General features: G+C 39.9%; 1 protein-coding gene across 1 annotated transcript in view; it reads left to right on the top strand.

The window, feature by feature from the left end:
* Window positions 1–23,040, top strand: part of LOC149167067 (uncharacterized) — a 187,325-nt gene that overhangs the window by 2,386 nt on the left and 161,899 nt on the right. The gene's annotated exons all lie outside the window — the stretch shown is intronic.

The raw sequence follows: 23,040 nt of genomic DNA, 5'->3' as shown, positions 1-23,040 counted from the left end.
TGGGAGGTCCAGATTCTCATTGTTTCCTATTTATGATGTTTAATGTGATGTGAAGAGGAAATTTGAGGGGTTCCCCTTTTCTAAATTTTGGCTAGCCTTACTTTCCAATCTTCTTCCTCCTTCATGGGGCGGGGTTTAGTATGTTTGATTTTAGAGGTCTTTTGGACAATGGATACTACCTTATTATTGGATTGCCTAACATGCATGAGGAGTACTAGTCAAAGCAATTGACTGCTTGCCTAAATCCCATTCTTGTATATTAGATAAATCCCAAGCTAGGCTTTGAATCTTCCCATTCATCAAGTCAATGACAAGTTGAGAATCTCCTTTGAATTTAATTTTATTAAATATGAATTTGAGAGATTCAATGATCCCTAAGGATAAAGCTTCCACTTCTACTTGATTATTAGTTTGTATATTCAAGAAACTTAGAGAGCAGTGAAGAAGTTACTATCATGATCCTTGAAGATGCCTCCAACCCCTCACCTTTTGATGCCCTATCAAAGTTGTGTTTCACCCATCCTAACAATTGATGGTAAATCTGCAAACGGATTTTGAAATAGATCACCATAGTGATAAAGTAGTTGATTCATTGGTGAATCCTCTTGATTTTAATTCACGATAGTTGCTTGGAATGAGAAAAAATGAAAACATACTAGAGTGCCCCTTCTTAAACAATTTCTCTATTTTTTGTGCATCTTAACAAACAATGATATTCATCACAACAAAAAACAAGTCAAAGACACATAAATGAGCATAATATTCTTTGTGAAAAATCATTAAAACCATCCCATTGCCCCTTTTCAAAGCTTTCATGCAAAGAGGAAGAAGTTGTGGCTTGGTTGGTCATTTTGGATAAATACTAACTTGGTTGGTCATTTTGAACAAATACTAACTTTTTGTAGCATCAGATGGTGTTCTAGTCTTGATAGTTGTCAGAGAGGGTAAGAAACACTAGGACTCCATAACTCAGAAAAGGTTTCAGAAAAATCCACCTAGAAATGCCTTAATTAAGTTATTTAATCATTACTTAAGTTTTTCCTAAGTCTAACTTAGGGAAAATGATTAATTAACAAGAATTAAATGAGGAAGGTGAGATTTCTCTAGAAACTCATACAGATTGACTAGGAAATAATCTCAGCCATTGATTAAGTTTTAATCTTGGCCGTTAGAGTCCCACAATGAGATTATAAGAAGAAGTCGATGGGTTGATGGAGAAATGCACTTGAGATTGATTTCCTTGGGTAGTTCGATTTCTCTAGAGAGCAACAACAGTTGCCGGAAGAGTTCGAGCCAGAGAAGGGAAGCAAAGACAAAGAGGGGCAGGGATAGTGATCCAGAGGAAGATTTTCTAGTTTCAGAGAGTACATTGCAGAGAGACAGAGATAGCCATAGAGAGGCTATGCAAGGGTTGCGCAAAAGTCTTTAAGATGCAGTTCAATTTGCAGAATCGGGAAGTCATTTCAGAGTTCTGGAAGCAGGAAAATTTTGCAGAGGCCGGGAGAAACATTTCCACAGTAAGTAGCAAGCTGAAGAGGTAGCTTAGTGTGAGATCTAGGCAACACAGATTTGTGCCTGCGCAAAGGGTGATGCAGGGCAATTTGTGGAGGGGTTTTCAAAGGGCAGTCTTCAGTGCCAAATTGCTTGTGGGGTGAGGACAATTCCTCACTAGATTTTTGCCAGTATTTTCTCTGTAGGATTGCTAGTTTTTGGCATATAGATTGTGCTCAGATTATTTCAGTGCTGCTTAGTAATAAAACCCTTAGCTGTTGCACTTGTTTTCCCAAGTTGGGTTTTTTCTGGTGACATTTGGCCAAAAATAACTGTGTCAAATTTATTGTGTGTGTGCTAGGATTGCTCAGTTACTAGCTCTTTTTTTTTCCGCAATATTTTTGAAGATTGCAATGTGATTATTTCGTTGTCGCCGTAACAATAAATTGTTAAATTAATTTACAATTAGAAGAAATAATTCTAGTTGCTGCAATAGGATTTCAGTACTGAAATTTTCACATGGTATTAGAGCGATTTTAATCAGATGGGGAAGCTTAGAAGCGGAGGAAGAAATTCACCATTCAGTGGGAGTAGCAAGACAAATTTTGGGGGCTGCGCAAAGCCTAAGCCAGGAAGTGCGAATCGCTGGACAATTTGATTTTGCAGTGCAGTTTGACAGAAAAATTTGGCTTGCTAGTTCGAGTGATTCTAGTAGGCAGAGGGTAGCTGTAGCACATATTTTTGCTGGGTAAATTCCTTGGTTGGGCGCAGAAGGGTTTTGTAGCAGTTTGTAGTAGCAAAATTAGCGTCAGGTGGAAGAGAAAGTGCACATACAGAGGGAAATTTCTTTCAAAGGGTTTCTAGTTTAGAAACCCAATTTTCTAGTTGTAGTTGGTGGCAGCTACGAGTAGAGTTTCTCACTCCAAAAGGGAGTGCGAGTAGCAGATTCAACAGCCAAGCAGGGGGAAAGAGGGAGTTCCCAGTTCAGATTCGTGATGGCCACAACTGGGCTTAAAGATCAGGATAGGTTGGAGGGAGCCTCCATTTCATTCATTTGGAAGGCAAATATGTTCTTCTTGGTAGAGTTTGAAGACTTATGCAAAAATGCGGTTGTAGTACCGACTGATGTAGATCAACTCTGAGAGTACAGGAAAGAGATGGCAAAGGCGAAGCAGATGATCTTGGATGGTTCAACTTATAACTTTCTAAGTTAAGGTCAATGGCGAAAATTAGCTTGTCAAGTTAACTGAAGATAAATTACTTTAGTTAACTTTCTTATCTTTGGCTTTCTTTATTTTAACTTAAGTACTAGTCATAACTTTAGCTTGCATTACATGTATATCTCATGCATGGCACATGTAACTCATTCGCATGCATGCAACTCTGCATCTAGCATGCAACCCCTTTGCACATTCCGCATGTCGCATGCAACCAACATGCAAACTCCATATATCGCCTGCAACTCACATGCAAACTTCACATGTTGCCTGCAACTCACATGCATGCCTTGCATATCACATGCAAGCTCCTAAAGAGGCAAAAAAAGTTCCTTCTAGTTAAAACACAAGGCTACAAGACCTTCCACAACTACAAAAATCAACACTCCCCTCTTAGCGAGGAAGGTGTTCTGCACAACACCCAACTTATCCTTGAAGAATACAAACTTGTCCTTCATCAAGGCTTTGGTCAAGATGTCTGCTACCTACTCGTCTGTAGGAATGTATTGTAGCTTCACAATTCCCTTCTACAAATAATCACTAATGAAGTGGTACTTGATCTCAGTGTGCTTTGACTTGTCATGAAACACTTGATTCTTAGAGAGTTTGATGCAACTTCGATTATCATAGTAAATGATAGTTGGATCTAGCTCCTGATCAAAAAGCCCAATAATAAGTTTCTGAAGCCAGATCATCTTGCATGTATAGCCATACTTGTTGCCATATACTCGACCTTGCAGAACTTAGTGCAACTGCCTTCTGTTTCTTGCTGTACCAAGAGACTGCTCCTGATCCCAAGCTGAAACTGCACACTCTAAAGTGCTTTTCCTGTCAGTTGTACTGCCTGCCCAATCCGCATTGGTGTACCCCTCAAGCTTCACTCTACTCTGCCGAATATACCTCAACCCATACTCAACTATGCCTCAGAGATATCTCAAAACATGCTTCACAGCTACCAGTGCACTCACTTAGGCTTTACCATAAACTCACTGAGTGAGTTAATTGTGAAACAAATATCTAGCTAATGTTATGTTGGCATTATGTTTCTGGTATGGCTATATGTTACAGATGTTGTACTTGATGGCAACTCCCGTGGCAAGGCTCTCAATTTGTTGAAAATTAAGAAGGACGCAGGAAAGCAGTTTAGAAGGTGCGTACCCGCAGGTACACCATGCAGGGACTGCGTCCAGGTACGCAGGGCAGCCGTTCAGGAGGTGCATCCCCCCAGTGCACACATTTCAAGGCAGAGAAAAGCACACATGGGGTTTCTTATGTTTTACTCTTGGTATTTAGCCGACGGTATTGGGTTATTATGGTGTCGGGTCGTGGTATTGTTCCATGATTTTAGGAGGAGCTTGCCTATATAAAGCAAAGGAGATCATTTGGCTTGTGTATGGTTTTGGTTGAATATCTTATGAGGGCTAGATCTGGTCTAGATCTAAACAAGGCGAATCTACTGATGGACCGAGATCTCTTCGGCGCATGTTCAGATCTGTAGATCTGACTGTCTGGGTTACTTCTGAAGTCTTGAAATCATCTATGCCCGGAGGTACGCAGGTGCAGTAAGGGTTCAGGTGCGCCGGGACGCAGGCGCAGAAGGGTTCAGGTGCGTCGGTACGCAGGCGCAGAAGGGTTCAGGTGCGCCGGGACGCAGAGCGACTAGGGTTCAGGTGCGTCCCTGGAGCAAAAGGACGCGGCGCGATAGCATTTCTAGGTGCGTCCCTGCAGCAAAGTACGCGGCGCGATAGTGTTTCTGGATGCATCCTTGTAGCAACAGGACGCAGTGCAGTTCAAGGAACAGTGCGTGGGCACGCAGTGCAGCAGAAGGATACCTGCGGGTGTACGCAGGAAAGCAGAAGGTGAATTGCGTCGCGACGCATGCCACAGAAGGGAAAACTGCGTCTCTGTCTTAAGATGTTCTGTTGATTGAATTTCTCTGTTGATAAGGTGTTCTGGGTTAGTTCTGTTATTGCTGATCTGATAACTGTAGTGGACTGTAACTGTTATATTCTTGATGATCATTTGATGCTTTATGAAAAGAAGTAGGGGGTTGTAGCTCCTTTCCAGGAGAGACTGGAAAACGAGAGAGAGTTGTAGCTCTCTGCAGGTTGCAGCCTGCGCACTGGTAAAGGACTGCACCAGTACAAAACCATTGTAAAAGGAGTTTCTAATTTGAAAGAAGATAGAGACATATTGCAGCAGGTGGTTTTCACCCACATTGGGTTTCCACCTTACATCTTGTGTTCTTTGGTGTGACTATCTGTTTTCTTTTGTTCATGCTCATTATTTTATGGTACTGACATGCAAAGATAATTCAAAGAACAACTAAAGAAGATTTATTAAAAGAATTATATAATACTGATTCACCCCCGCTCTCAGTATTATTTCCAACAATTGGTATCAGAGCTGGTCCTTCAGAGAAGCTTGATCGCTTGAAGGTAGATCGTTCATCATGAGCAACTACGAGAGAGAAGCATCAATCAGGCCACCGGTTTTTGATGGGACAAACTTCAATTATTGGAAGGTAAGAGTTACTGCCTATCTTCAATCTCTTGGTACAGAAGTTTGGGACATCGTGGAGACAGGCTACGCTTTTCCTTCAGCTACTCCTACAGATGCAGCCGAGAAAAAGAAGTATGAAACAAATGCGAAAGCAGTCAGTACTCTATTAGGATGTATATCTCAATCAGAATTCATGAAGGTAATGCACTATAAATCTGCAAAAGAGATATGGGACAAAATTGTCACAAGCTATGAGGGAGATGAACAGGTAAAGCGTGCTAAACTTCAAACTCTCAGAATTCAGTATGAGACTCTCAAAATGTATAATGATGAAAGTGTGGCTAACTATTTTCTTCGGGTAGATGAGGTTGTTAATTGTATGAAAAATTTGGGTGAAGAAATAAAAGAGGCTATTGTGGTTGAAAAGGTTCTAAGATCATTGTCCCCCAAGTTTGAATCTAAAGTATCTGCAATAGAAGAAAAGGAAAATCTACGAATTCTTACTATGTCTCAGCTACATGGAATTCTAACTGCTTATGAAATGAGAAAGGGAGGTCCATCAGACAGAAGAGAAGCTGCTTTCAAGCCATCAGGCAAAGGAGATTATTATGAAGCAAGCCACGTCCCAGAAGAAGAGGAAGAAGAATCAAATTTTGTCAGAAATCTTCAAAGGGGTTCTGGAAGGTTCAGAGGTAAGTTACCTTTTAAATGCTTTGCTTGTGGAAGAGTAGGTCATTATGCTGCAAAATGTCCTTATAAGGATAAAGGAAAGGAACCTGCTAGATGGAACAAGAAACAGAACGCAAATAAGAAAAGCTACTACACTCATGAAGATAGTGATGGTCTATCAAACAGTGATGAAGATGAACAAGGTAATGAATATAAGTTGTTAATGGCATTTGAAGATGATGATTATATGGATGCTGTAGATGTGGATAACCTTTATGATGAAATTACTAGACTCAAGAGATGTATAGAAGAAAAGAACATGATCATTGATACTCTACAATTTCAAATTGATGAAAAGGAAAAACATCTTGAAAAATTAGAAGGTGAAATTGTTGGTCTTAGAAAAGAGATTGAGAAAACAAAAGCTATTAATCTCAAGTTTGTCAAAGGATCTGAAACTTTGGATGAGATTATCAATGTGCAGCGGTCTCCTCTAAACAAGACAGGTCTGGGCTATAATGGAGAAACTTCTCAAGCATCCACCTCAAAAAGTTATCTTGATGCAGCAAGAAGAAATGAGCAAAAGAACAATGAAGATCAACAGGTAAAGCAGGAACGAATTACAAACAGAAACTATCAAGGGCAATCCATCTTAAGGGTGAACAAAAGCTACAACCAGCCACAGGTAAAATCTTCTCAATTTGGTTCAAGAATAGATGAAAATAGAAACTACAATCAGTTGGCTGGTAGATTCAATAACCGCAGAAGTTTCTTCAATGGACAATGTTTTTCTTGCCATAACTTTGGTCACAAAGCAGCTCAATGTGTTGCATATAAAACAATCATGACTAGAGAAGCTCAAAAGCAAAGAAGTATGACAGGGATTACAAAGAGGACCTATAACAACTTTTCGGTTCTTGAAAATGAAGTTGAATGTTCTATTTGCAATAACTTTGGTCATGAAGACTCTGAATGCAGGAGCAGGTTTCAGCAGAAAAAGGAACAAGCCTCAAGCACCAAAACATGGAGAATAAAGGAACCTCAAACAGAAAGATGTGGGATAGCATTTTATGCAGAGGGACAGGAAAATCTATGGTACATTGACAGTGGATATTCGAAGCATATGACAGGTGATAAAGAAAAACTCGAGTCTTATTCTGCTCTAGAAAAGGGAAAGAAAGTCTCTTTTGGAAATGATACTCCTGCAACTATAAAAGGAAAGGGCATTGCTCAGTTAAAAGAAAAGGTCAAGGCTGGAAATGTTTTGTATGTTGATGGATTGAAGCATAATCTTCTAAGTGTCAGCCAGATGTGTGATCAAAGAACCGAGGTTATATTCAGATCAAATGGATGTCTTGTTCGTGATCTTGATACAGGTAAAACAGTGATCAAAGGTAAAAGAACTCCAAATAATCTGTACATATTTGAAGAAGGACAACAACAATGCTATCTGAGCAAGGATGATGAGCACTGGTTATGGCATCGGAGGTTGGGACATCTAAGCTTTTCACAAATAAGGAAAGCATGCAAATATCAGGCAGTTCGTGATCTTCCAGATATCAAAATTCCTGACAACACCATATGCAAATCATGTCAGTTTGGAAAACAAACCAGAACTAACTTTCCAGAGAAAGAAGGATCAGCTAGCATGCCTCTTGAGCTAGTACATACAGATACATGCGGTCCTTTCAGGAAAAGAACACCTCGAGGAGAAGAATACTTGATATTATTCATTGACGATTTCTCCAGGTTTGTCTGGTTAGGACTTATGAAGCACAAAGATGAAGCATTCGAAAAATTCAAATCCTTCAAAGCCTTGGTTGAAAATCAATCAGGTCACAAAATTAAGTGCCTCAGATTTGATAGAGGTGGGGAATTTACTTCAAATGAATTTTTCGATTTCTGTGAAGAACATGGGATAAGAAGAGAATTCTCTACAGCAAGAACTCCTCAGCAAAATGGAGTTGTGGAAAGGATGAACAGAACAATCCAACAAATGGCTCGTGCTATGCTTGATGAGTCAGGAACTCCCGCAACCTTCTGGGGTGAAGCTGCACATGCTGCGGTTGTGATTCTCAACAAAACAAATGTTCGGGTGAACAGCACTCAAACTCCTCATGAGCTCTGGAGTGGTAGGACTCCTTCGGTAAAGCACTTCAAAATCTTTGGGAGCAAATGCTATATCAAGAATACAGATGAGCAGCTTGGCAAACTTGAACCTAGAGCAGATGAAGGCATTCTTCTTGGTTACTCTCCACATAGCAAAGCATACAAATGCTACAATAAAAGACTTGGCAGAATTGTTGACAGCATTGATGTAGTGGTTGATGAAAAGGGATACATTCCTAGGCAAGTACATCATGAAGACATCGAAGAAGATGAAGGCTACCCCCAACGACAGAATGATGAAGAAGAAGAACCTCAAGAAGAAGAACCAGAGGAGCAAACAAGAATAGAAGAAAAGACTCCATCCAGATATGTTCAGAAGAATCATCCAGAATCTCAGATTATGGGGCAGAAAGAAGCAGGTGTACAAACAAGAAGAACAGTTGCAGAAGCTTCAAGCTATTTGGCATTACTCTCCTCTACTGAACCACAAAATGTGAAAGAGGCATGCAAAGATGAATGTTGGGTGAAAGCAATGGATGAAGAACTTGAGCAGATCGAAAAGAACAACACTTGGGAGCTGGTTCCCAGACCAAAAGATAAGAATGTTATCGGAACAAAATGGGTCTTCAAAAATAAATTGAATGAAAATGGAGAAGTAATTAGAAACAAAGCCAGACTTGTTTGTAAAGGGTATGCGCAGCAAGAAGGAATAGACTTTGAAGAAACCTTTGCTCCTGTTGCAAGACTTGAGGCCATCCGAATGTTCCTTGCTCTCTCAAGTTTTCAAAACTTCAAAGTATTTCAAATGGACGTGAAATCAGCCTTTCTGAATGGAGACTTGGAAGAAGAAGTGTACATTGAACAGCCAGATGGGTTCATTCTTGGAAATGATCCAAATCTTGTATGCAGATTGAAAAAGGCTCTCTATGGTCTCAAACAAGCTCCAAGGGCTTGGTACTACCGTTTGGACAAATATCTTCATCAACAAGGCTTTTCAAAAGGATCAGCAGATAGCAATCTTTATATAAAAGTTGAAAATGACAAATTGCTAATACTTGTTGTATATGTAGATGACATTATTTTTGGGAGCAATGAAGAAGCTATGAGTCAAAACTTTGCCTCGGTCATGCAGAAAGAATTTGAAATGTCCCTGCTAGGAGAACTGACATATTTCCTTGGTTTGCAAATCCAACAAAAAGAAGGAGGAATCTTTTTATCTCAAACCAAGTATTTTAAACAGATTTTGAAGAAATATGGTATGGAAGATGCAAAACCAGTATGTACACCCATGGTCACAGGATGTAGCCTCAGTGCAAATGATGAATCTGCAGCAGTACATCAACCAACCTACAGATCTATGATTGGAAGTTTACTTTATTTGACAGGTACCCGACCAGACATCATGCATGCAGTTGGAATAGTTGGAAGATTTCAGGCAAATCCGAAGGAGACTCATCTTCAGGCAGTGAAGAGAATTTTCAAATATCTTCAAGGGACTCAAAATTATGGCTTATGGTATCCTAGAGATACAGATCTTACACTTCATGCTTATACAGATGCAGATTGGGCCGGAAGCGTGGATGACAGGAAAAGCACAAGTGGTGGTGCGTTCTTTATGGGTTCCAGACTGGTATCTTGGTTCAGCAAGAAACAGAGTTCAATTGCCTTGTCTACAGCTGAAGCGGAATATGTTGCTGCTGCATCTTGTTGCACCCAACTCCTTTGGATGATGCAGACTTTGCAGGATTTTCAAATCACTTGTACACCACCAATCCCCATCTTATGTGACAACACAAGTGCAATCAGCATCTCAAAGAATCCTGTTATGCATTCAAAAACCAAGCACATACCAATCAAGTACCATTTTCTCCGGGAACAAGTACTTGAACAGAAGGTCAAGTTGGAGTATGTTCCTTCTAAGGAACAAGTTGCTGATATTTTCACCAAACCATTGCCTAGGGACACTTTTGAATACCTCAGGCAAAAGCTGGGGGTTGTTGATGCATCATCTTATTGTTGAACTTTTTCTGATTGATGGCACAGGTTCAGGGGGAGCATATAATGCATTGTTGGCATTATGGAGGATGGTCAGAAGGAGATCTTGGAAATAGCTGCAATATGTCTCTATCTCTTTCATGGTGGATTATGGTTCTTTGTTGTAGATCTGGTTCATTTTCAGGAGGAGCATGATCTTAGGGGGAGCATACCCCTTTGCCCTTGATGTCAAAGGGGGAGAATGAAGCTGAAGTTTGTGAGGTTGCCATCAAGTCCAAAGGGGGAGATTGTTGGCATTATGTTTCTGGTATGGCTATATGTTACAGATGTTGTACTTGATGGCAACTCCCGTGGCAAGGCTCTCAATTTGTTGAAAATTAAGAAGGACGCAGGAAAGCAGTTCAGAAGGTGCGTACCCGCAGGTACACCATGCAGGGACTGCGTCCAGGTACGCAGGGCAGCCGTTCAGGAGGTGCGTCCCCCCAGTGCACACATTTCAAGGCAGAGAAAAGCACACATGGGGTTTCTTATGTTTTACTCTTGGTATTTAGCCGACGGTATTGGGTTATTATGGTGTCGGCTCGTGGTATTGTTCCATGATTTTAGGAGGAGCTTGCCTATATAAAGCAAAGGAGATCATTTGGCTTGTGTATGGTTTTGGTTGAATATCTTATGAGGGCTAGATCTGGTCTAGATCTAAACAAGGCGAATCTACTGATGGACCGAGATCTCTTCGGCGCATGTTCAGATCTGTAGATCTGACTGTCTGGGTTACTTCTGAAGTCTTGAAATCATCTATGCCCGGAGGTACGCAGGTGCAGTAAGGGTTCAGGTGCGCCGGGACACAGGCGCAGAAGGGTTCAGGTGCGTCGGTACGCAGGCGCAGAAGGGTTCAGGTGCGTCGGTACGCAGGCGCAGAAGGGTTCAGGTGCGCCGGGACGCAGAGCAACTAGGGTTCAGGTGCGTCCCTGGAGCAAAAGGACGCGGCGCGATAGCATTTCTAGGTGCGTCCCTGCAGCAAAGTACGCGGCGTGATAGTGTTTCTGGGTGCGTCCCTGCAGCAACAGGACGCAGTGCAGTTCAAGGAACAGTGCGTGGGCACGCAGTGCAGCAGAAGGATACCTGCGGGTGTACGCAGGAAAGCAGAAGGTGAATTGCGTCGCGACGCAGGCCACAGAAGGGAAAACTGCGTCTCTGTCTTAAGATGTTCTGTTGATTGAATTTCTCTGTTGATAAGGTGTTCTGGGTTAGTTCTGTTATTGCTGATCTGATAACTGTAGTGGACTGTAACTGTTATATTCTTGATGATCATTTGATGCTTAATGAAAAGAAGTAGGGGGTTGTAGCTCCTTTCCAGGAGAGACTGGAAAACGAGAGAGAGTTGTAGCTCTCTGCAGGTTGCAGCCTGCGTACTGGTAAAGGACTGCACCAGTACAAAACCATTGTAAAAGGAGTTTCTAATTTGAAAGAAGATAGAGACATATTGCAGCAGGTGGTTTTCACCCACATTGGGTTTCCACCTTACATCTTGTGTTCTTTGGTGTGACTATCTGTTTTCTTTTGTTCATGCTCATTATTTTATGGTACTGACATGCAAAGATAATTCAAAGAACAAATAAAGAAGATTTATTAAAAGAATTATATAATACTGATTCACCCCCCCTCTCAGTATTATTTCCAACATGTTAACCATATATTAAGAGATCCTATCAATTGTTTGTACAAATTTGGGTCCACTGCCGTTGATCTAGAAGCATCAATCTTCTTCTAGTTGGTCATAAGTGGTGTGGACATGGGCTTACATTCCATCTTTAATCGCTTCAAGATTGCAACTGTGTATTGTTGAAAATAGTAGTGAGAAATTGATTCCTTGATTTGTGCCTTAATTCAAGGAGTCAAATTCGAGTTCCTTCTTGTGCATGACCTGAGTTCCTAAAAATTAGGAGACTCCCTATAAATTAGGACGAGTTAGGAAGCAGTTAACTGATGTGTTGAAATTGAAAGTCAAGTTCTTGATTTTCTAGTGTGAGTTGATTGAGGAAAAACACAAGTGATTGAGTTTCAAGCAATGTTGCACAAAGCGCGATCGGGATTTAATCGGCGCCGGGAAAAAAGCGGAAAAAATCGTTAAAAGCGGGAAAAAAGCGGAAAAAAGCGGGAAAAAAGCGTTTGGCACAAAAATATTCATTTTTTTTCAATTTTTTTCAATTTTTTTAATATCTAAACCATCTACAACATAAAATAAATACATTGACACATAAATATGATAAAAAAACTAATATATAAGATGTTTAATATCATTTCTAGCGCTAAAATCACACATAACATTGAATCATGTCCTGAATAGTAAGTCCTGAGTCCCAACTCAGCCTCAAAATATCAACAAAAAATATGATAATGTATCTCATTATGTCATAATGTCATATACAATAAAATGAAAGTCTAATCCTATTGATTTCCTCCAGCTCCTCTCCCTCACCTCTTCTCCTCCTCCTCCGCGCGCAAACAGCAAAATGACATAAAAAAAATCGATTTTCGCCTATTAAAAGCCCGCTGCCCCGTGCCTCTGCGATTTTTTCTGTAAAAATCGCGATTTTTTCCGAAAAAATCGCTATAAAAAAAAGTCCGCGATTTTTTGGTATAAAAATCGCGATTTGATCGGGCAGAGGAAAAAATCGCGATTTTCCGATAAAATCGCGATTTTATCGCGATTTTAACAACACTGGTTTCAAGTGGTTGACTTGAAATAGGATGAGTTGCATGAGCAATTAACTCATGCTAACTCAATTAATCACAAAATCATTCCTTAATTAGAAAACTCACTAATTTTAACCATTCGAATTGCCTTTAAAAGGAGGAATGAAGGCACAAGTTTAATCATTGTTTTGGTGAGACCAAGCAATAGGAAACATGAGTTTGTGCGTGGAGCTTGTGAGAGGAAGAGTGTGCAAGAGAAGCTTGTGCATAGGTTGGTAGAGGGCAACAAATATCAATAGTCTTGTAAGGGTTTCAAGCTTAGATCAAGTAGGAAAGACAAGTGTGTCTTTCAGATTGAAACAATTGTATTTTGTAAGAGATCAATTGCTCAATTTTTGCTATCAATAAAATTCTCATCAAGTAGAGGGTTTTCCTAGTTGGGTTCCCTAGACAATTCTGTGTTTTTGAATTGTGTGACTGTGCTTTTATTTATGTTCCTATTTTACTGCATCTAGTAGAGAAATTTTGTGTTTATATGAGAATAAATTTTATTTCAGATTGCTCATATTAGCAGATCAAAATTTCGTGGATTTTCTACATGGTATTAGAGCCTAGATCAGAATAAAGATAACACATCCAAAGTGCAAAACACATCAAGGAAGATCTCTGAAGTGGCCGTAGACTTGAAGGACATCAACGAAGTTGGAAAGGAGCAAGATTGGTTACTTTTCTAGACTGTTTGGAGGGCTGAGTTCCCTAGGTAGGAGGCTGAGTATTTGAGGTAAGATCTCGGCATGTTTGGAGCACATCTAAGTTGCATTATACTTCTGGTCTAGGCCGTAGACCTTTCTGAGGTGACAACATGTTCGAATCTCTGTTTTAAAGGAGGCCGAGAGGCCTAGGAGGCAGTTCAACCCAAGTTGCATACACAGGAAGGAAGAGCAAGTAGTTTAGGCATGTTTTGGAGGGTAAACACAAAAGGTAGCAATAGTGAGTTAAGGCTGACATGTGCCCTAACTAGGTTTGTCAGAGCTCAGAAAAAGTGCACAGTTGCCAAGGACAAAGGGAGCAAAAATAAGGTATGTGTGTCTCCTTTTGTTGATGTTGTTCTGCTAGTGGATAAAGTCTAGTTTGGACAGTTTTGGTGGTATCTTAAGAACAGGTGGAGGGCTGTTAGGAGGTGCCCAATTGTGGCCAGAGAGCAAATTGTGTGAAGGACAACAAGAGTGCTAGCAGTGGTAGAAATATTCAAGCCAAAAAGATTGTAGACTTTGACGGACTAAAGGAGTAGTGAGGTGGGTAGCCTCCAAAGCCCTAAGTACAATCTTTTGTGAAGGATTACAGGCTGTTAGTGGGCAGGTTTTAGAGAGCTCTCAGGGGAAGCGGGATGGCTTACCAAGGGTTGAGAGCATATCACTATCTAGAGGGAGCATCAAACTTCATAGCTTGGAAAGGGAGGATTATGATAGTGTTGGAAGATAATGGTGTGGGAGAATTTGTGAAGCAGGCTATCCCACTACCACAAGATGCCCAACAATTGGCCCAGCATAATAAAAATGATATCAAGGCAAGGAGGATCATTCTAGAAGGGGTCAAAGATCATATAGTGCCTCATATCCATGAGAATAAGACAATGTTTGAGATGTACGATACAATCCTGAAGTTGTATCAGAATACTGGTGATACCAGTAAGCTTGCTCTTAAGGAGAACTTGAGGAGTATCTAGATGAGCAAGGATGAGCTCATCGTCCCTCATTTGACAAGGTTCACTCAAGTACGAGATGAACTAGGTGGGGTGGGCATCGTTGTATCTGATCACGATCTTGTGAGTTTTGCCTTACTTGGACTTCACTAGCTGTGGAAGGGTTCCAGGATGTTGTTAGTGAGAGAGAGAACTTCCCAAATTGGGAAAGGTTTTGGATTGACTGCATACAGGAAGAGATCCAAAGAGGAACCATAGAAGGGAGATCAATTATGACAGAGGACGAGGAGAACTGTGCCCTAGCAGGCAAGAGTAGTAAGGCCAAGGGCAAGAAGGGCCAAGGAGAGGTCGAGTCCAATCAGAAGGGCAAGAAGAAGGATCTAAGCAAGATCAAGTGCTTCCATTGCCATGAGTTTGGGCACTATGCTTCTAAGTGTCCTAATCGGAAGAAGGAGTCCAGTAAGGATCATGTTGCTGCATCAACGGAGGTAGATGCATTTTTTTGCCCAGTTCGAGAAAGATTTCTCATTGATTGCTTGCATGGCAAGCTCAACAGATAGCAATATATGGTATATTGATTCAGGAGCATCCTTCCACATGACTAGGAACAAGAAGAGTTTCAGCCACCTGAAGGAGAAGGACATGCAGTTTTAGATTGAGCTAGGAGATGATGGTCAATATGCAGCTAGAGGAGTTGGTATTGTCAACTTTCAGAGGGACTCAGGTAATCCTCTTCATCTTAGAGATGTTCTCTATGTTCCAGGATTGAGGCAAAATCTTGTTTCGGTAGTCACTCTCGAGGACAAGGGATATGATAACATCTTCAACAGAGGCAAGGCATACCTCTAGCACTTAGCTTCTAGATGTAAGAAGTAGATAGGTGTGAGGGTGAAGAATCTCTACAAGTTACAGGTAGAGACAAGTGTGGCCTTGAGCAACAAGGAAGGTAGTCTTGAAAAATGTGTAACTAGGTTCAGTCTTCATAAATATGAAATGTACTTTTGATTCTTGTATATTGTAAAATGAAAGAAAATTATTATTATTATTTTTGGAGCATGGGTTTCAAGCTCAAGGTCTTTTATTTTACGAGTCAAGCACCCATTGAGTGCTTCTAGGGTTTTTCCTAGGTCAGGAAGTCAAAAGAGTCATTGTCATAAGTTTAAGACCTCATCAGGCACATTGTAACTTGTAAAGAAATTTATTTTTGTCATTAAAAGTGTCAAAATACTCTTCAAGTCCAAGTTGGCCTGGTAGCTAGGAAGTCAACATATTTAAGGAGCCACGTCCACCTTGAAGAGCCTATATAAAGGAGGGAACTTGACCTCCTTGAGACACATTCATCACTCACTCATTCAAGCGAAGGAGAAGAGCAAGAAGGCAAGCGAAGAAGGAAGAGGACGAAGAAAGATTGTTTTTGGGCTAATTCTCTCTCACACGTGTGAAGAAGAGAAGCTAGGGTTTACAACTTCAAGGTTGAAATTCTCTATCTGCTAGAAGAGGATCAAATCTGTTAGAAGAAGTGTCTACTCGGTCTCCTACTAGCCCTAGACAAGGAAGCAAGACAAGCAAAGTTGTTGGGAGGCTAATTTCGCTCACACGTGTGGATGCAGTTGTAGTTGCAAGGGCCGTAAATTTCAGGCCTGTAGTAGAGGTTGAAATTCTGAAGCTAGGGGTCGAAGTTGTGTTGCTGGAAGAGATTTGACTGGGTTTGACTTGGATAAGGGAGGCACATCATTTAGAAAAGGTTGGACTTGGTCTTGGAGGGATCGGTGTTGGTTTAGAGGTCCTGGAATTTGTCAATTGAAGAATTTATTAGAAGAGGATTTTGCAGGTTTTCCTCTCAAGTGGAGAGGTTTTAGCCCTGGCTTGCAACCTACATTCTGTGTTCTTGTGTACTATTGTTCTTCTTGTTTTGGTAGTTGTTTGATGATATCCAAACATAATAATAAGTGAAGAAGCTAATAAGTAAGAAAAGGTAAAAAGACATCACAAGCAGTTATCATAAAAAGAGAAATCATCTTAACCATTGCCATTATAGATTTCTCAACATGGTATCAAAGCTAAGGTTGGCAAAGGGCATTATGAAGATCTCTACTACATTGAAGAAGTTTCTAAAGAAGTGTTCAAAGGTGGCAAGTCATCTCAAGAAAGGCATCAAAGAAGTATGGAATCTCCTATTTACCCCAAAGAAGGAAGTGACCAAGACAAAGGACAAAGGACTCTTCTCAACACTCACTGGCACATTTCAAGATGAGAGCATTTGGGTGATCGATAGTGGAGCATCAAGACACATGACCGGTCATCACAAGCAACTAAAAACATTATCAAAAGGAAAGTCTTCTTACTTCGTAGAGCTTGGTGATAATAAGAGCTATCCTGTGAGAGGAATTGGATCAACCTCAATAGAGCTGGAGAATGGAGGCAATATTCATCTCAACAACATCCTATTTGTTCTAGGTTTGCATAAGAACTTACTCTCCATTTCAAGTCTAGAAGATAAAGGTGATAGAGTGGCTTTCATTGATGGAAAAGTTGTAGTATGGGGTAAAAACTCAAGCATAGAAAATGCTAGAGTGATTGGGATTCGTGAAGGAAGACTTTATAGGTTGTTATCTCCTCTTGCTCAAGCTTTAGTTCACATTGAAATCAACCCATGTGAACTTTGGCATAGAAGATTCGATCATCTCCATTTCAAAATCCTTCCAACTCTAAATTCAATAGTAGATGGAATCCTTGAACTGAAAGAAGATCACGAAGGAGTATGCAAGGGATGTGCATTGGGTAAGAACACCAAGAGACCATTTGGAAGCAATGCTTCACGGCCAAAGAAATCTTGGATCTTATTCATCTGATGTTTGTGGTCCTATGACTCCTAAATCACTATGAGGTCATCTATATTATGTCACATTTATAGATGACCATTCAAGGAAATCTTGGGTTTACCTAATGAAATCCAAGGCTGAAGTGTTTACCAAATTCAAGAATTCAAAGCTGAAGTAGAGAACCTTACAAAAAGAAGAATCAAGATATTAAGATCTGATAATGGAGGAGAATACACATCTAAAGAAATCATAGCTTTTTGTAAGGAGTTTGGGATTAAGAGGGAGCTAATAGTTCCATATAATCCCTAACAAAATGGAGTTGTAGAACGAAAGAATCGACCCATTGAAGAAAGTGTAAAAGCAATGCTACATGATCAAGATTTACCGAAATTTCTGTGTGGTGAAGCTACAAAGACAACTGTATACATACAAAATCGAAGTCCCCATAGGTCACTAGATAACAATGTTGGGTTGTGTTATATTCTTTCCACATAGTTAACAGGGGGTTTGAGGTGTACCTGTAACCCCACTTTATGGGGTCCAGGGCGGTGCCTAGGAAAGTTTTGGTTTTGGACCTATGTTGTAGGAAACGTGGTATAGAGGTCCGTTTCTGTACGAAAACGGGTACGAAATGCGGAAACGCGTTTGGTACGGTTGTGAAAAGCGTTTCCGGTCGTACTGCCACGTTTCCTGAAACAGAAACGTGGCCAGTATGGCCGGAAACGCGTTTCAGGGCCGTACGACCCATGTTTCCTCATTAACTTGTGTTTTTTTTAATTTACTTTTAGGGTATGTTAATGACTTTTTGTTGCTTCTAGATGCGTGTCTAAAGTTATAAAAGTGAAATTTTGCCCTAGTGTTGATATGCAGTTCATCAGGAAGTTTGAGGGATATGCAGTTCATGGTAATGTTAAATTCTTATGCCCTAGTGTTGATATGCAGTTCATCAGGAAGTTTGAGGGATATGCAGTTCATGGTAATGTTAAATTCTTAAAGTAAAAGTGATATTCTCCTTTATTTTTCATTTTATCCTTTTACTTAAATTTTTAACATTACCATGAAATGACTCTGGATGTTTGAGAGTGGTTTCGCCCTCATTGGATTTCATATGGAGAAAGTAGAATTTTAGATCTCACTCAAAATCCAGCAGACTTATTTGCTTTTCAGGATTGGAGGGATTGCAATGTTTCCATTGGATTTTATCATGTACTAGGGTATGGAACTTGTATTTAATCAAGAGAACCAAGCCCTCTATGCAGGGGAAACTCCCAATAATCAAGATCATGCAGGGTACTAGGGCATGAAACGTGTATTTAATCAACAACACTAAGGTCGTTTGACTATGTAGGAGGAGACTCCCAATACAACAGTGGTCCTTCTAAAGATGGGATGTGGATGCAGAAAATCCTGATTTGGATCTCTCTCTTGCAGCCTTATAGTCTTTATTGTACTTGCAGCCTCATATATTAATATAAATAAAGGCTGATTTTGAGATTTGGATATATAATAAAGGTTGCTTTTGGATATTCCGATATTTTTATTTTCATTATGTGATCATTCATGAGTAAATGTGATGTAAATTAAATCTTAATGTTTAAGTGTAATAAATTATAATGTATCATTTATGCTTTATGATTGCACATATATATATATATATATATATTTAAATATTTTCAATATATATATATATATATATATATATATATATATATATTCGCGTTTCCCCGTTTCCAAAATTTGGGGAGGTCGCGTTTCGTATCGCTTCCCGTTTCGGAAACTCGTACCCGTTTCCCCGTTTCGTGCAACTTAGTTTTGGACCCTATGTTAGGTTGGGCGGACCCACCTATGGTTTTGTGCATGATTTTCGCACATGTTTTTGGATGCGATGGTTTTCGGTCCATGGTATTGGATGCTTCGGCATGTATAAATATGTATTGTAACATTGAAAGGAACATAATGAAAAATCAAGCTGGTAGTCCCAGTTTTGGGATCCAGGGGAAAATATATGTGTATATGTGTTATACTCTCGCATTGTTTATTTTATGTGTTTTAGAATTCGTATGCAGGTAATTTCTGTACGGGGTTAAAACCTACAAACAAGACTCCCAAAGAAGTGTTCACTGGAAAGAAACCAACCATAGATCATCTCTGAATTTTTGGTTGTCTTGTCTATATTCATATACCTAAGGACAAAAGGAAGAAGTTGGATCCATCTGGCATGAAGGGAATGTTTGTGGGCTATAGTAACTCTTCTAAGGCCTATAGGATCTACATAAAGGAAGGACACTGAATAGAAGTCAGTCGAGATGTGATATTTGACGAAAGTATTGCATTCAAGAAATCAAAGGATCTCCCTATGGACTCTGATGATGAAGAACTTCCGGTATTTGAAGAAGAAGTTACTAGGGAAGAAGAATCAAATCATGAAGATGAAGGTCCCTGTGAACCTATACAACCTATAGTAATCCCCGAAACTAGAAAAAGACCTAATTGGTTGAAGTCTACACTTCTAGATGCAGAAGGTCATGGAGCAACTCAAGGTACATTCAGGGAAAGCAAGAAACCCAAACGATATTCTGGGTATGCAGCCTACATGACAAAACTAATAGAAGCAGAGCCATCCACTTTTGAAGAAGCTGTTGATCACCAAAAATGGAAGGATGCCATGAATGAAGAATATCAATCTATAATGAAGAATGGAGTTTGGGAGATTGTACCTAGGCCTGAAGACAAATTTGTGGTAACTTCCAAATGGCTCTACAAGATCAAACATGCAGCAGATGGAAGCATTGATAAATATAAGGCAAGATTTGTGGCTAGGGGCTTCTCTCAACAGGAAGGCATCGATTATGAAGAGACATTTGCTCCAAAAGCAAGGTATACAACTATTTGTTCATTGGTCTCTTTGGTAGCATCGATGGGATGGAACATCCACCAAATGGATGTCAAGACTGCATTCCTGAATGACACAATTGATGAGGAAGTCTATATAGAACAACCCTTGGGATTTGAAGTTAAAGACAAAAAGGCATATGTTTGCAGATTGAAGAAGGCATTATATGGCCTCAAGCAAGCACCAAGGGCATGGTATGCTAGGATGGATGCATACCTTTAGAGATTAGGCTTCACAAAGAGTTTTGCTGATTCGAACCTTTATATTAAGGTTATGAAGGGAGAGTCGGTAATCATTCTTCTGTATGTGGATGATCTTCTCTTGACAGGTGTGGAAGGTCGAATTGAAGAATGTAAGAAGCATTTAGCAACATAATTTGACATGAAGGATCTAGGGTTGATGCACTACTATTTGGGACTGGAAGTCTGGCAAGGACCTGATGAAATCTATCTAGGTCAAGGAAAGTATGTGATCAAGATGTTGAAGAAGTTTGATATGATGGATTGCAAACCAATGACAACCCCGATGATCACAAATTTAAAAAGACTAAAGAGTTCCGAATCAAGCCATGTGGATCCTTCCAAGTATAGACAATTGATTGGCTCACTAATGTACTTGGTGAACACTCGACCAAACATATGTTTTGCAGAAAATATTCTCTGTCAATTCCAAGTGGAGCCGAGGCATGATCATTGAATAGCAGCAAAACATATACTGAGATATCTGCAAGGAACTATCCACTACTGTCTGAAATATGATAGAAGGAATGATGTCCACTTGATTGGATATACAAATTCTGACTGGGGAGGCAGTGAGCAGGATGGAAGGAGCACTATCAGAGGATGCTTTAGTTTGGGATCCTCCATGATCTCATGGATGAGCAGAAAGCAAGAAAAAATTGCTTTGAGTAGTGCTAAGGCTGAGTATATTGCAGCTTGTGAAGTAAGCAAAGAAGCTATCTGGTTAAGGAAGCTACTATCCGACCTATTTGAAACAAGGTTACTTGGGAGCGGGAGCGGATGTGACATTTTCAGAAGCTCCTAGTTTGGGAGTGATTTTTTATATAATATATATATATATATATATATATATATATATATATATATTTTGATGCATATATGTCAACAAAAGCATGTAGAATGATGAATTAGATATAAAAAGCATATAAAACATAGATTGAACCATATAACAACAATCATCTAGAAGTTATAATCTTCATCAACTACATCCACAAGTTAGTAGCATAGTAACGTACAACATATTAAGTCTCATGATTCATCAATCTTAAAGTTTCAAGCTTTCAAAATTCAATATATAACATTTATCATTATTGATCACCAAAGTTGTACTTGTAAGCTAAGTGTAACCATTACAAGAAGTAATATCTAACATGAGATGAAATGAAACCACTTTCAACTTTCACGAAGCATTATCTTCATAATTCATTACCAATGAGTTATAATTGCCAACTTCAAACATCAAACTTAAATTGTCATATATTGTTTACAACAAATATCATAATAAATATGAAAGAGTCAAAAGTTATAAAAACTACTAGAAACTAGAAAAGACAAGTAAATCTATTATCTGTTGCTAATTCTTGGGCCTCTTGCCACGAGAAATGCCTAAATTTTGAGCAGGTCATGGTACTATTGGTGGTCTTCTAGTAATCTCCTCCATCATAGTCCTACGACCAGAACTAGAACAATACTTGAGGATGTAGATGGAGGTGGCGACATCAAAGGAACAATACTTGAGGATGTAGATTGAGGCGGTGGTAGCAAAGGAACAATACTTGCAACTCGAGCACTGACATTGCTACTGGATGGTGGGGGGTAGCATGGTTGTTATTGCTTCATCTTCATCTCTCATAAGTTCTGCTTCCAATTCTTCAAGATGTATAGTGTAATCCTTCAAAATATCGTCCTCTGGGTGGTTGTTCCAAATTTTATATGTTGGATCCTCATAAGCTCGATCACAATAATGACTCAACAACCTCAAGTTGTAGTGCACATAAACTAAGCTTTCTGCCTGGTTTTCATTGAGTCTGTTTCTTCTCACATTATGTATGAAGCTGTAGGAGCTCCAACACCTCTCTGCAGAAGAAGTATCTACAACCTGCAAGAGAACTTTTTTTGCCAATTTTGGCAAAAGTCCCATGCCGCCATATGCTTCCCACCATGTGAGAGCATTGAATCTGTCTCTATTTTCCATTGCATGCAAAGAACCAAACAAGCCAGTGCAACTAAAGTATCTGCCTAATTCAAGACGCAGATTAACACATTCCTCCTTGTCAGGTACCAACTTGTTTAATGCTTCCATATATCCTTTAGATACCTCTGGATCTGTATGGGGTTTGATCCTAACCCCACCCCCAGGTGCAGGTTGGCCCAATCAAGATGGAGAGTAGTATTTTGGCATAAGGATATATGCCAAGGCATGTAGTGGAACATTACGTTTATTCCACCATGTACACACACAATTGTGAATCGGTGTATACAAGTTGGGATCATCTTCCTGAACAATATCTTTTATTTGCCCCAACATGGTATCCATCTGCTCATACACCTCCCCAATCACTAGTTTATCTGTATCTACAAAATGAATCATGCTATAAATGGGCTTGGTGAATTGCAATACTTGCCTCACACGTGCCCAAAACAGACCATCAAGAGCGGTCTCCTCCACCTGTTCAAAACCTTGCTTGTTAGTTGCATTTGTAGCCCTGTCCTTTAATACCTACCAGTGTGGACTTGATACCATGCTAGCCAATGACTCTCTTACCTTCAAAAGGCGCTTGAAGGTGAGGTAATAGCTAGCAAATCTAGTCTTCGCAATCTTCAACAACTCCAATCTTGAGTGACTGCGGAAAAGCCCATGGGTATTGCTATGATTTGTAATAAACTTTATCATTTGTTTGCCTCTCTTGTACAAATCACCAAT

Source organism: Pinus tabuliformis, chromosome 5_1 (assembly GCF_031772625.1).
Source record: "Pinus tabuliformis cultivar Carrire ecotype Pingquan chromosome 5_1, CPIR1, whole genome shotgun sequence".
Taxonomy (NCBI): domain Eukaryota; kingdom Viridiplantae; phylum Streptophyta; class Pinopsida; order Pinales; family Pinaceae; genus Pinus; species Pinus tabuliformis.
This window is presented reverse-complemented; position numbering and strand designations above follow the sequence as displayed.